This window comes from Hordeum vulgare, chromosome 2H (genome assembly GCF_904849725.1).
Source record: "Hordeum vulgare subsp. vulgare chromosome 2H, MorexV3_pseudomolecules_assembly, whole genome shotgun sequence".
In the NCBI taxonomy this organism is placed as follows: domain Eukaryota; kingdom Viridiplantae; phylum Streptophyta; class Magnoliopsida; order Poales; family Poaceae; genus Hordeum; species Hordeum vulgare.
Window position 1 is genome coordinate 507,494,819 of NC_058519.1, and position 11,712 is coordinate 507,506,530.

Sequence of the window (11,712 nt, forward strand, 5' to 3'; positions counted from 1 at the left end):
GCTGCAGTGAAGAAATTTAATGAATCCTCAGCTGCTGCCTCCGGTGCTGCTCATTCCTCAGCAGCAGAAACTTTAGGCTCAGAGATTCCTCAAAAGCAGTCTGCGCCAACAAAGCCAAAGGCTCCAAAGCCTCAAGAGAAGTCTGCACAGGCTTCTGTCACGAAACCCTCAGCTCCAAAACCCTCAGCTCCAAAACCCTCAGCTCCAAAACCGTCAACACCAAAACCATCAGCGCCAAAACCCTCAGCACCCATCTCATCTACACCAAAATCCTCAGCTCCACCTCCAAAGCCAGTACAGAAGAATGTCGTGAAGCCTACGATAGCCAGCTCCAGCTCCTCACTCCCAGCTGCAACTAGCTCGGAGACAAAGTCTTCAACACCCCTTGTGAAGACTTTGACAACTGCTCAACCTGCACCTCTGCCCAGCCCCAGCAAAATCATCACAGTCCCGTCTGCATTAGAGGGAAGTGATGATTATGATGATGAAACCCTGGAAGCCATCATCAGGAACAAGCAAGAACGGGTAGCACAAGCATCAGGTAGTGCTATTCCTCTGGCCATGGACCCCAAGGTCCTCCTCGACTACATCAATATATGGCATGAGGACCAAAACACACCCATTGATGATTTGAAACTTCCTCCTGGCATCAGCCACATGGTGGCCACCTTCATAAACGAAGCCAAGTGGAAGGAACAGAAGGCCAAGCACACAAAGATTGCAAAGGCCAAAAAGGAGAAATTCCTCAGGCAAAATCTCCTCAAGCTGACGCCTGAAGCACTGGTGTCAACCCAGGCAGAGCTGCAAGTCTTGACTGACAAGTGTGACAAACTGTCAGACCGCAAAAGCATCAAGCGCAATTTCATCAAGCTAGCCAATAGTGTTGTTGATGACTACAACAAACGACACCCACCACCAGTACCAACTCCTCAGCCCCTGGTTGAGCAGCCAGAATATGCATCTCCTGATGAGGAGGAAATTCCTCAAGCCGAGGAACAACACCAAGAGCGTCGTGCTGATGAGCCGGCCATTGAAGAAATCATTACCGAGACCGCTACTGATGAAACTGCAACCCCTGATGCAACTGCTCCTGATCCAGCTGCTTCCTCAAAGCAGGCTGATGACTCTGTTCCAGCTGGTTCCTCACTACCAGCTGAAGAATCTGCAGAAAGAACACCTTCACCAAAAGCATCAAACGTGAAGAAGATAATCCCGTCTGCATCAGACGCGAAGAAGACAAGAGCTGCTGAGAAGGAAGCAAAGAAGAGAAGAGCTTCTTCAGCAGAAGAAAAGATAGAGGCAAAGCGCCTCAAGGAAACTGAAGAATCTGCCCCTCTGGACCCGGTGCCTCTAAATGTTGCACCTTCATATGAAATGGTCGTCATTGGTGACCAAACTACAAGGGCAGATGAGGAAATGAAGGATGTCGCCTCTGAGGAACATACTGATGAGGAAATCCAGATTGATGACAGTCCTCCACCTCATGTTCCTCAGACAGAAACTGCTCAAGCTTCAGCTGCAGCAGCTGATGAATCTGCTTCTGCAACAAAGCCAGCTGAAGAAGAACAAGCTGAGGGAAATGCACATTCTGAGCACACTCCTCATTCTGAACAAGCTGACCAAACTCCTCATGCTGAGAAAGAAGCAGAAATTCCTCAGCCTGAAGCTCAGCCAGAGCAAGAAGTACCGGCCGATGAAATTCCTCAACGTGAGGAAACTGCTGAAGAAAATGTTCCCGCCCCTGACAATGACTTCATTGTACTCAACCTAGAGACTGCCCTGGTTGTTTCCCCTCCCATTCCTCAGCACAATATCAAGCCTGTTCAGCGCCAGCCCTTCTCCAAGCGTCCAAAGTTTCAGAAAGAAAATTTCTTTGAGGAACGCATGTATTTCATCGGAGAGAACCCATATGACAAGCCTCACATGAGGCATCTGAAGTTTTGGACAAGGACTCAGATGAACTACTATGCTTCAGTGCTCTGTGGACGCAACAAGATATTCCAGCACAGGCACATTCCTCATGATGAGCTTGAAGAAATACCCTGCATGGAACCAGTCCTCAGTGTACTCCACGATGCAGGTTTGCTCTCTATGTGCTCAGACATATCAGATTGGAATATTGAGCTTATTCTTCAATTCTATGCAACTCTGCACATCTCTGGCAATGCTGATGACATCAACACTTGGGTGTTCGACTGGATGACCCAAAACACTCACTACAAGGCTCCTGCTTCTGAACTCCTCAGAGAACTACCCGTACCAATTCCCTCAGACGGGGCAGTGAAGCTTTATGGTGAGCGTGAGCTGCCAAATGGAATGATGGAAGTCCTCATGAAGCCGTTGGCTGCAGGAAAACCCTCAAGAACCACATTCCTCGTCCATGAGCTCAAGTACACACCCCGGTCTGTCTACCTCATTCTCTGCAGTGTGCTCGCGCCAATCAAAAGCCATGACGATGAAGAAGATGTTGTCGGCCTCATGAAGAATATCCTCTTCAACATCATTCACGGTATTCCTATGAATATCCATGATTTCTTCTTGAGGACTTTGGCTGACAATGCAATGTGCCCCTATGGTCACAAGATTTATGCACCATGGATCATGAGATTCCTCAGGACAAGGACAGGCATCAACTTCCACGCTGATTTCCAGAACCATGTTGGTTATATGCCTCCTATCCGGGTCAACAAGAAGACTTTCAAGCCCATTGAGGGAAAAGGAAAGTCTGTGATTGACGAAGGCAGCAGGCCCCTTGATGGCCAGTTCAAAGAGCCAGATGCATATTCTTCATGGGACGATACTGAGACTCGTCCACCAAGCCCAGTTCCTCCTCGCGTGCTAAACACTAGAGAGCTTCTCCTCAGTCTTCATTAGAAGGTGGATCACAACCACAAATGGGTCAAACGCCAGTTTGGTGCCATTTTGAAAACCCTCACTGAAACCCAGAACTCTGTGAAGATTAATCATCACTATCTGCATGAGGTTTTCGATCGCACCTGGGCTACACTTGCACATCTGAAGACCCAAACTGACCTTGAAGAAATGAACTTTGAGCAGGACTTTGACTGGTCATGGCCTCCCAAGAAGAAGTTCAGGCCCATTCCAGTGCCAGACCTTGAAGACAGCTCCTTCTCTTCATTCCGCACCGCCGAGTCTGATGAGGAACAACTCGACACCGCAACATGCCCAAGGAAGAAGACTACACCCAAGAAGCGCCAAGGATCTTCATCAACCGCCAAGAAATGAAGTCTTCACGGGTGTTAGTCCTCAGTTTGTCCCTTTTTGTCACTTGATGACAAACGGGGAGAAACTTGAGAGTTAGTCTTCAAACGGGATTTATTTTTGGGGCCTATGAACTATATTTAAGTTACAAACTCTTGGCTCTTCTGAAGTTTTTATGTAATGAGTTGTAACTTAAGCCTGATGGTACTCTGGCGCTTTTGAACGTTTTTCTTCGCATGCTTATTCCTCAAGTTTTAATGCACGGATGCTGGAATTCGTCAGATACCATTTGCCATCATGCATCTTCATTTTCTTCATATGATATGTTATATGTATGCATGATTTACAAGATTCAGGGGGAGATCTCCATGATATAAATCATCAATGTGCATCTCCATGATTTACAAGTTTCGACATTTCCAATAGTGTACGGGGAGTGACGAATGGGTTCCGGGGGTCCACCAGGTGGGTCCACCCACCCCAAAGGGTCTCATGGGATGTGGGAGGATGTGTACCAGCCCTTAGTGGGCTGGCCTAAGCCTCCACTAAAGCCCAAGGCAGATTGGAGGTGGGAAGGAAAGAAACCCAAAGGTGGAAAAGGTGGAAAGGGTTTCCAAGTGGAGAGGAGGAATCCTACTCCTTGTAGGATTGGATTAGGACTCCTCCACCTCCAATTTCGGCCAAACCTTGAGGATTTGAGGCTTCCTCCTCCCCTCCAACCCTCCTATATATACTAGAGGTTTTAGAGGTGAGGGCTAACCCTAATTGCCACGTGCTCCCTCTACTTCTCTCTAGATCTGTTTCTCCTCTAGTCTAGTTCGGCGGTGCTTAGGTGAAGCCCTGCTGGATTAGTTCACCACCACCACCACCATGCTTCCATGCTGGAGAACTCATCTACCTAGTTTCCCCTCTTGCTGGATCAAGAAGGCGGGGATCGTCATCGAGCTATGCGTGTGTTGAATGCGGAGGTGTCGTCTGTTGGGCACTAGATCGGGATGGACCGTGATGGGGTCGCGGGATGGATCGTGATGAGATCGCGGGACGGGCTGCGATTTGGATCGGGAAGATGTTCCACTACATCAACCGTGTTATATACGCTTCCGCTTAGCGATTTACAAGGGTATGTAGATTCACTCCCCCCTCTCGTAGATGATCATCACCATGGATAGGTATTGCGTGCACGTAGGAATTTTTTTCGTTTCACATGCGACGTGCCCCAACAGCCACTTCCCCAACGGCGGCGGCGGAGGCTCCAACACAACAACAACTATCAAGGTGGTCAACCCTTCTACAACAACAATAGGGGTGGCCAGAGGAACTACAACAACAACACCTTCTGTGGGTATGATGAATATGAAGGCAAGTGTGAGATTTGCAAGAAAACTAATAATATAGCTAAAGATTGCAACTTGCGTTATGAGGAAAACTCTCAGAAGAAAAAAGGTTGTTGCGGTAACCAACACATCCTATGGGGTAGATACCAACTGGTATGTTGACTCTCGTGCAACTGATCACATCACGCATGAGCTGGAGAAAGTTACAATGCATGAGAGATACCAAGGGCATGATCAAGTTCACAATGCGGATGGTACAAGTATGGAGATATGCAATATTGGTCATTCTGTTATTCCTTCCCCATATAAACATATCCATCTTAAAAAATATTCATCACTTTCCTAGTTCATCCAAAATCTCCTATATGTTCATAGTATTGCTCTTGACAATCATTTTTTTTCTAGAATTTCACCCATTCTTCTTTTTAATCAAGGATCAGGTCATGAAGCAAATCCTTTACCGAGGTAGATGTGTGGATGGACTCTACGTATTTGTAAGTGCATCTAGTGCCCCTTACTGATTTTGGTGGTTTGAAGACTTATAGGTTAAGTATCTAATGTGTTTATAAGTGTACACAGGATCTATAAGTCATTGAGGAGTTTGAGATATTTGAAGAATATCGACCCCTAAAAATGTATATCTTCAGTTGAAGAAATTGGTCTGAAGCTGAAGAAATGAAACACGAGGAATCTGCGATGAAATTGATATTCCTTGTGAAGACACTGACATTGAGAAGACCGGTGGTTCCTGAAGAAAATCATTCTGAAGAAATTGAAGCGTGAAGATTTACGTTTTCTGTTTTACTTTCTTCGCATTTGATGAATAGGAACACCGTACTGTTAAAGGGGGTCAAAGTAACACTATGGAATGGATTTCCTCATGATGCTCAACCCAAGCCAAATCCTACCAAAAGCCTCAAGTGAGGAATATGAGTGACATGAGGACTCTCACAGTTGAGGGTCCCGACCGTTTTGATAACCACGCCAAGTCACTGGTCTTATCCACTCCAACGGTCATATTATTTAAGGGCATTAGTGTCAAATCATGTCGGGATGCTCCCAGGCTATAAATAGCCGCCCCCACAACCACTAGCTGGTTGGCTGCTCCGTTAGAAACTGACACTTGTCATAAGAGCAACCCAAATTCCTCAGAGCCTTCGAGAGTAATTCATCAGTGAGGAAATACACCACCCATCGAAACCACAAACCAAACCTAGTGATTGAGCATCACTGAAGAAGTTGTTCTTGTGTGGGACTGAAGCCTTTTACCTTTGAGGAATGTGCATCCTCCAGATGGTTAGGCGTCATGGTCTAGAGCAATCCAGCAGTCAATTGTGGATCGCCGGGTGACCGAGTTTGTGAGGGTTTGGAAGTCTTCCCTGAAGACTTACCACGAGTGTTGGGCGAGGACTGTGTGTCCTTAGCTCAAGGCAAATACGGTAGGGACTGTGTGTCCCGGGACTGGGTGTCTTTTGGTTTCAATACCAAGCCGCTCCAAACCAGATGTACAACTGTCACAGCAGTTGGAACTGGGTCATCAACAAGTGTCGTCTCTGAGAATCGGGTTCTAATTCCTCAACTCTTTACTTTCTCTGTATTATGTGTTGATGACTTTCACTGTGACTGTTTGAAGAATTTGCTGAAGACTTTCTCTGAATTTCCTCAACCCCAAATTCTTCACAATAGTTAATCATCATCTGTGTTCTGCGTGCCTGCTTACTGTGCGATGTGTTTTCACATTTTTCATTCTGAAAAACTACTGGTGTGAACGTTTGCACGTCTGATCCTTTACTGTTTCCGCTGTAAGTTAGTCATCAGTGAGGAATTTCCTCAAAAGGAATTTCCTCAGTGATGAAATTCTAAAAATCTCCTATTCACCCCCCCCCCCTCTAGTCGATATAACGCACTTTTAGTATTAATTCCGAGAGTTAGCAGATTCAATAAACAAGTGTATAGTGTCATTAGACTTTCATTATAAAGATGGCATGCTCGTTTAGGCCACCCTTCTTTTTCCGTTGTTAAGCAAGTACTTAGCATAAATAAACTCTCAGTTGTTGGAGAGAAAAATTCTGAAACAATTTGTGATTCTTGCCAAAGAACCAAAAGTCATTAGCTACCATACCATGTCTCAACAAGTGTTTTCTACCAAACCTTTACAACTTATATTTTCTGATGTATGAGGTCTTGCTCCCACTTCGGTTGGTAGACATGCATACTATGTTAGTTTCATTGATGATTTTAGCAAATATACCTGGATATATCTTCTTAAGAAATGTTGTGATGTGTTTCAATTCTTCCAAAAATTTCAAGCACTTGCTGAAAGACAATTTCATAGCAAAATCCTAGCAATCAAGTCTGATTGGGATGGTGAATATGAAACACGTAACTCCTTTTTTTTCCAAAAGTTGGGCATATCTCATCATGTTTCCTTCCCTCATGGGCACCAACAAAACGGCTCAGGAGAACGCAAACACCGACATATTGTCGAAGTAGGTCTTGCCCTACTTGCTGTCGCATCCATGCCATTAAAATTCAGTGAAGAAGTTTTTCTTACTGTTGTGCATCTCATCAATATTTTACCCAGTCGAGTCATCAAGAATGAAACTCCCACTGAACGCCTCATGCACGTCCAACCAGACTATACCCCTCGTCATGTGTTTAGGTGTGCATGTTGGCCAAATCTTCATCCCTACAACAATCCAAAACTTATGTCTCGATCCAAATAATGAATATTTCTTGGTTATAGTGCCCAACAAAAGGAGTTAAGTTCCTAGATGTCTCCACGGGTTGCATTTATCTCTCTCACGATGTGGTGTTTGATGAGACATAATTTCATTTTGCCACACTCCATCCCAATGTCGGTGCACTCCTAAGAAAAGAAACTCTACTTTTACCTTCACATCTTTCTGGTCTTGAACACGGGGAAGAAAATAATTTTAATGATCAATCTTTGCCTAACCCTCCTAATTGTGTGTGTGAGTTTGCTGTTTCAGGTTCTCCCAGCTAAAATGCACCTAAAAACTGTGTTGCAAATGGAGCTACAATGCAGTATTTCATGTACACATACTCTCCTGGTGCATCCTCTTAGGGATCCCCGTCTCCTGCTGCACAATCGCCCTTGGGATCCCCATGGGTGCTAGCAACAGCCGTGGCAGGTGCAGCGGGCTCCGTGCAGTCAGCAAGCCCCCCATCGGGCTGGCCATAGTGGGGAGTATCATATAGTAGTATCATGCATATGATACTATTGTATGATACTACCTTCGTAGTGCGTAGTATCATAAACTAGTATCATAGATGACTTCATTTATTGACATGCATGACACATAGTAGCATAGCATTTAACATGTTACGGTATCTACCTATGTTACTCTAACTCTCTCTCTTCTTTAATTGTCTGCCACATCAGCATATTTGCTATTCCCAAGTACATGATACTACCTTAATTAGTTACTCGCACTATGGCCAGCCTCAGGATTCTCCACACCGCTCTTTCCCGGGGCATGCCAACCCGAGGCCTAGGAGTCCTCGCCTAGTGTGACCCCTGATGCAGCTCCTGGTTCAGGAGCCGACGGTCCCTTCGAATCACCCTCGCAAGGATTTTCTGTGGCGCCATAATCTGCAACACCTCCTGCACCGCCACGTACGACGTTACAAAAAGGGTTTACAAATAGAATCAATTACAAAACTATTTCCAAATATGGTCTTACATTCTTGACAGGAGAATCTTGTGAACCAAAAACCCTTGCTGCTGCTCTTGGTGACATACGTTGGAAACACTCAATGGAGGAAGAATTTTTAGCATTGCAACTCAACAAGATATGGCATCTAGTTACTCGTCGTGCATGTATCAATCTCATTGACTGCAAATGGGTTTACCGCATTCAAAGAAAATCCGATGGTACTACTGATCATTACAAAGCTCGCCTAGTTGCAAAAGGTTTTAAGCAGCGATATGGTATTGACTATGAGGACACCTTTAGTCCTGTGGTCAAAGCAGCAACTATTCGTCTTGTGCTCTCTACTGATGTTTCCATGGGACGGACGCTAAGACAGCTAGACGTGCAGAATGCGTTTCTTCATGGTGTTCTGGAAGAAGAGGTTTACATGAAGCAACCCCGTGGGTTTGAGGATAAAGATGCACCGTTCCATGTCTGCAAGCTTGATAAAGCCCTATATGGACTGAAGCAAGCCCCTAGAGCATGGTACTATCGGTTAAGTATGAAATTGCAGGCTCTTGGTTTTGTTCCATCAAAGTTTTACACATCACTGTTCATCTACAACAAGCTTAGAACTACCATTTTGTTCTCATATATGCTGTTGATATCATTGTCACTAGCTCTTCTAGTGAAGCACTGACCGGATTACTACATGATCTCACATTAGATTTTGCTCTCAAAGGTTTAGGAGATTTGCACTATTTTCTAGGCACTAAAGTACAGAAAACTACTCATGGTATTCGTTTATCCCAAGGAAAATATGTGACAAATATTCTTAGTAGAGTTGGCATGCAAGATTACAAACCCTCACCAACTCCCATTTCCAGTACAGAAACACTTTCCTTGACAGAGGGAGGACTTCTAAATGAGGATGAGAGTACTAGCAATAGGAGCATTGTTGGTGCACTCCACTATGTTACCCTCACTCGGCTTGATATTTTCTTTGCAGTTAATAAAGTTTGTCAATTATTGCATGCTCCTACAACAACTCATTGGACAATAGCTAAATGTATCTTGAGGTATGTTAAGAATATAGTCAATATGGGTCTTACTATCAACATGTCATCCTCTGCCCGTGTTAGCGCCTTTTTTTATGCGAATTGGGATGGTTGCTTGGATGATAGACGGTCCATGGGGGAATTTGCCATCTTTCATGGACCTAACCATATTTCATGGTGTGCAAAGAAACAAGCTACTGTTTCCAGCTCTAGCATTGAAGCAGAGTACAAAGTATTGGCAAATGGTACAGCTGAAATCATTTGGGTTCATGCCATGCTAAAAGATCTTGGAGTATCACAAGATCAAACTCCTTGCCTTTGGTGTGATAACCTTGGGGCCACTTACTTGTTTGCTAACCCAGTTTTTCATGCAAGAACTAAGCTCATTGAGATAAATTTTCACTTTGTCATGGAAAGACTTGCAAACACAAAGCTTGAAATTAGATTTATCCCGTCCAAAGACCAGCTTGCAGATGGATTTGCAAAAGCACTTCCTACTAGAAGTTTTGAAGAATTTCGTCATAATCTCAGCCTAGCACGGTTTTGATTACGGGGGAGTTTTAAACATTGTGTTGTCACGTTATAGCTGTATTCCTTGTATTACACATTGATGTAGTTAGAGATAGAGTGGGTTTATCTTTCTATCTTCTCTCGCTGATGTAATCTTCCTTCGGTTGTTTCAACGACCAAATCATGTAACGCCACGAGACGTCTCTCGACCCTATCAATATATAACGACACGTCTCTCCCTGTTTGGAGAGTAGGAACGCTTTCATATTTCACATGGTCCAAACCCCTGAGTCGCAATTGAACATGTGTAGGTGTTTTAGTTGCTTGTAGGTGAGAAGAACATTACAGATGTGATTTACCAAATCTCAAATCCTGCAGTTTGAGGCGTGTGAGACCACCAAATGCACCCAGGGAAGCTTCAAAGAACAACATAAAATTACTCCCATAGTATACCAGATCATCATCGTCGCGGCGGGAGTAATGCGCCTCCGTCAAAATTTTGAATTGGGCTATCTCAACCGTGTGGGTAGCCATGATCTAATCAACAACATGTATAATGGATATGGTGTCATTGTCTCTGAAAAAGAACTTCATGGACATGAGGTGGATGGTGTTTCGACTGGAATCCCTGCGTGACTGGATGCTCTTTGTTGCTTCAACCGCAGCTCCATTGATTCGAACAATTTCGCGTTGGAAGCATGTAGTTGTTCCCTCAGGGAGGAAATCCAAAACGTCTCTCTTAATTTGAGGGAGCATAGAAGGGAGCTACTGCCACCATCGACAGAGGACACAGGTTCTTGCAGCGTCGCCAACATTGAGCCGGTCAAGAATGGTGAGAAAAACATGGCCAGGCAAGTCGCTAAGCATGTCTTCCGATTACCTTCCTGCATTTGGCATGGAAACATATTAGGATTTTTTCTAGTCTCGAACGTGCACTTTAAAAATTTTAGCCTAAAAATACTATTTTGATGTAGCCTAAAAGATGCAATTCTCTAGTCTCCAAGATACAATTTTTACATTGTTGACAAATGAAAACTGCTTGTTATGTGTAAGACCATATCTAATAGTTGCCCTGTTTTAGGAGGGCTGTTTTTTGGGTATAGGGCACATGTTTTAGCGTTTTAGGGCACCAAAAAAACTCTGCTTTATGAGCTGCCCTATAATAGGGCACCTCCTCTCCAACATGTGCCCTATTTTAGGGCGGCGAGGCCACGCCCCTGCTTCTCTTTTTTGTGCTATTTGAGAGATATGCAACCATAAAACTAATAAAATGTTGTACAAATGACACATATAAAATTCAATCCATAGAACATCATAATATATCCACTCAAACAACACATTGTTCAAACTAGAGAAGAACACATAGTTCATGCTTCATTGCCCTTGTTGGCATCATCGACATTGACCTCTTTAGTAGTTTGAGGTGTCGGATTTGCAAGGTCCAGTTGTAGATGCTCTAACATGTGCCCAACTCCTCGGCCTTCTTTTTAGGAATTGAGTAGTGGAAAGCAATCGTTCTTAGTAGTGTTGCCCAACTGATTAACAATTTCACAAGATAAACTTCATGTTTAGTTGCTTCAAACCCACCGATGTCTAGTTCTTGGAAGCAAATTAACCTGAGTTCATTTCCTTTTCCAGTTTAGTGGATGATCACAAATGCAACCACATGGGAAAGTAACTTGTGCCTGAAATGAGGGACATGTTAGCTTAGTAAGATTAATTGACATGGTTTGACAAGACTGATTCTTTGAGATATGACGTATCAAAAGAAATAACTAATAATGACACATGTAAATTCGTTTGATGCTGACCTATTACAGAAAATAAGATTGTTCTATACAAAGAGGGTGTGGTATGATGGAAATTATTGTTATGGAACGTTGCATGGGAAACAAAATTTTCCTATGCACACGAAGACCTATCATGGTGATT

General features: G+C 44.0%; 1 pseudogene; it reads right to left on the bottom strand.

Moving 5' to 3' along the window:
- Positions 1–10,647, bottom strand: part of LOC123428543 — a 29,557-nt pseudogene extending 18,910 nt beyond the window's left edge.
- Between the last annotated feature and the right edge of the window lie 1,065 nt (positions 10,648–11,712).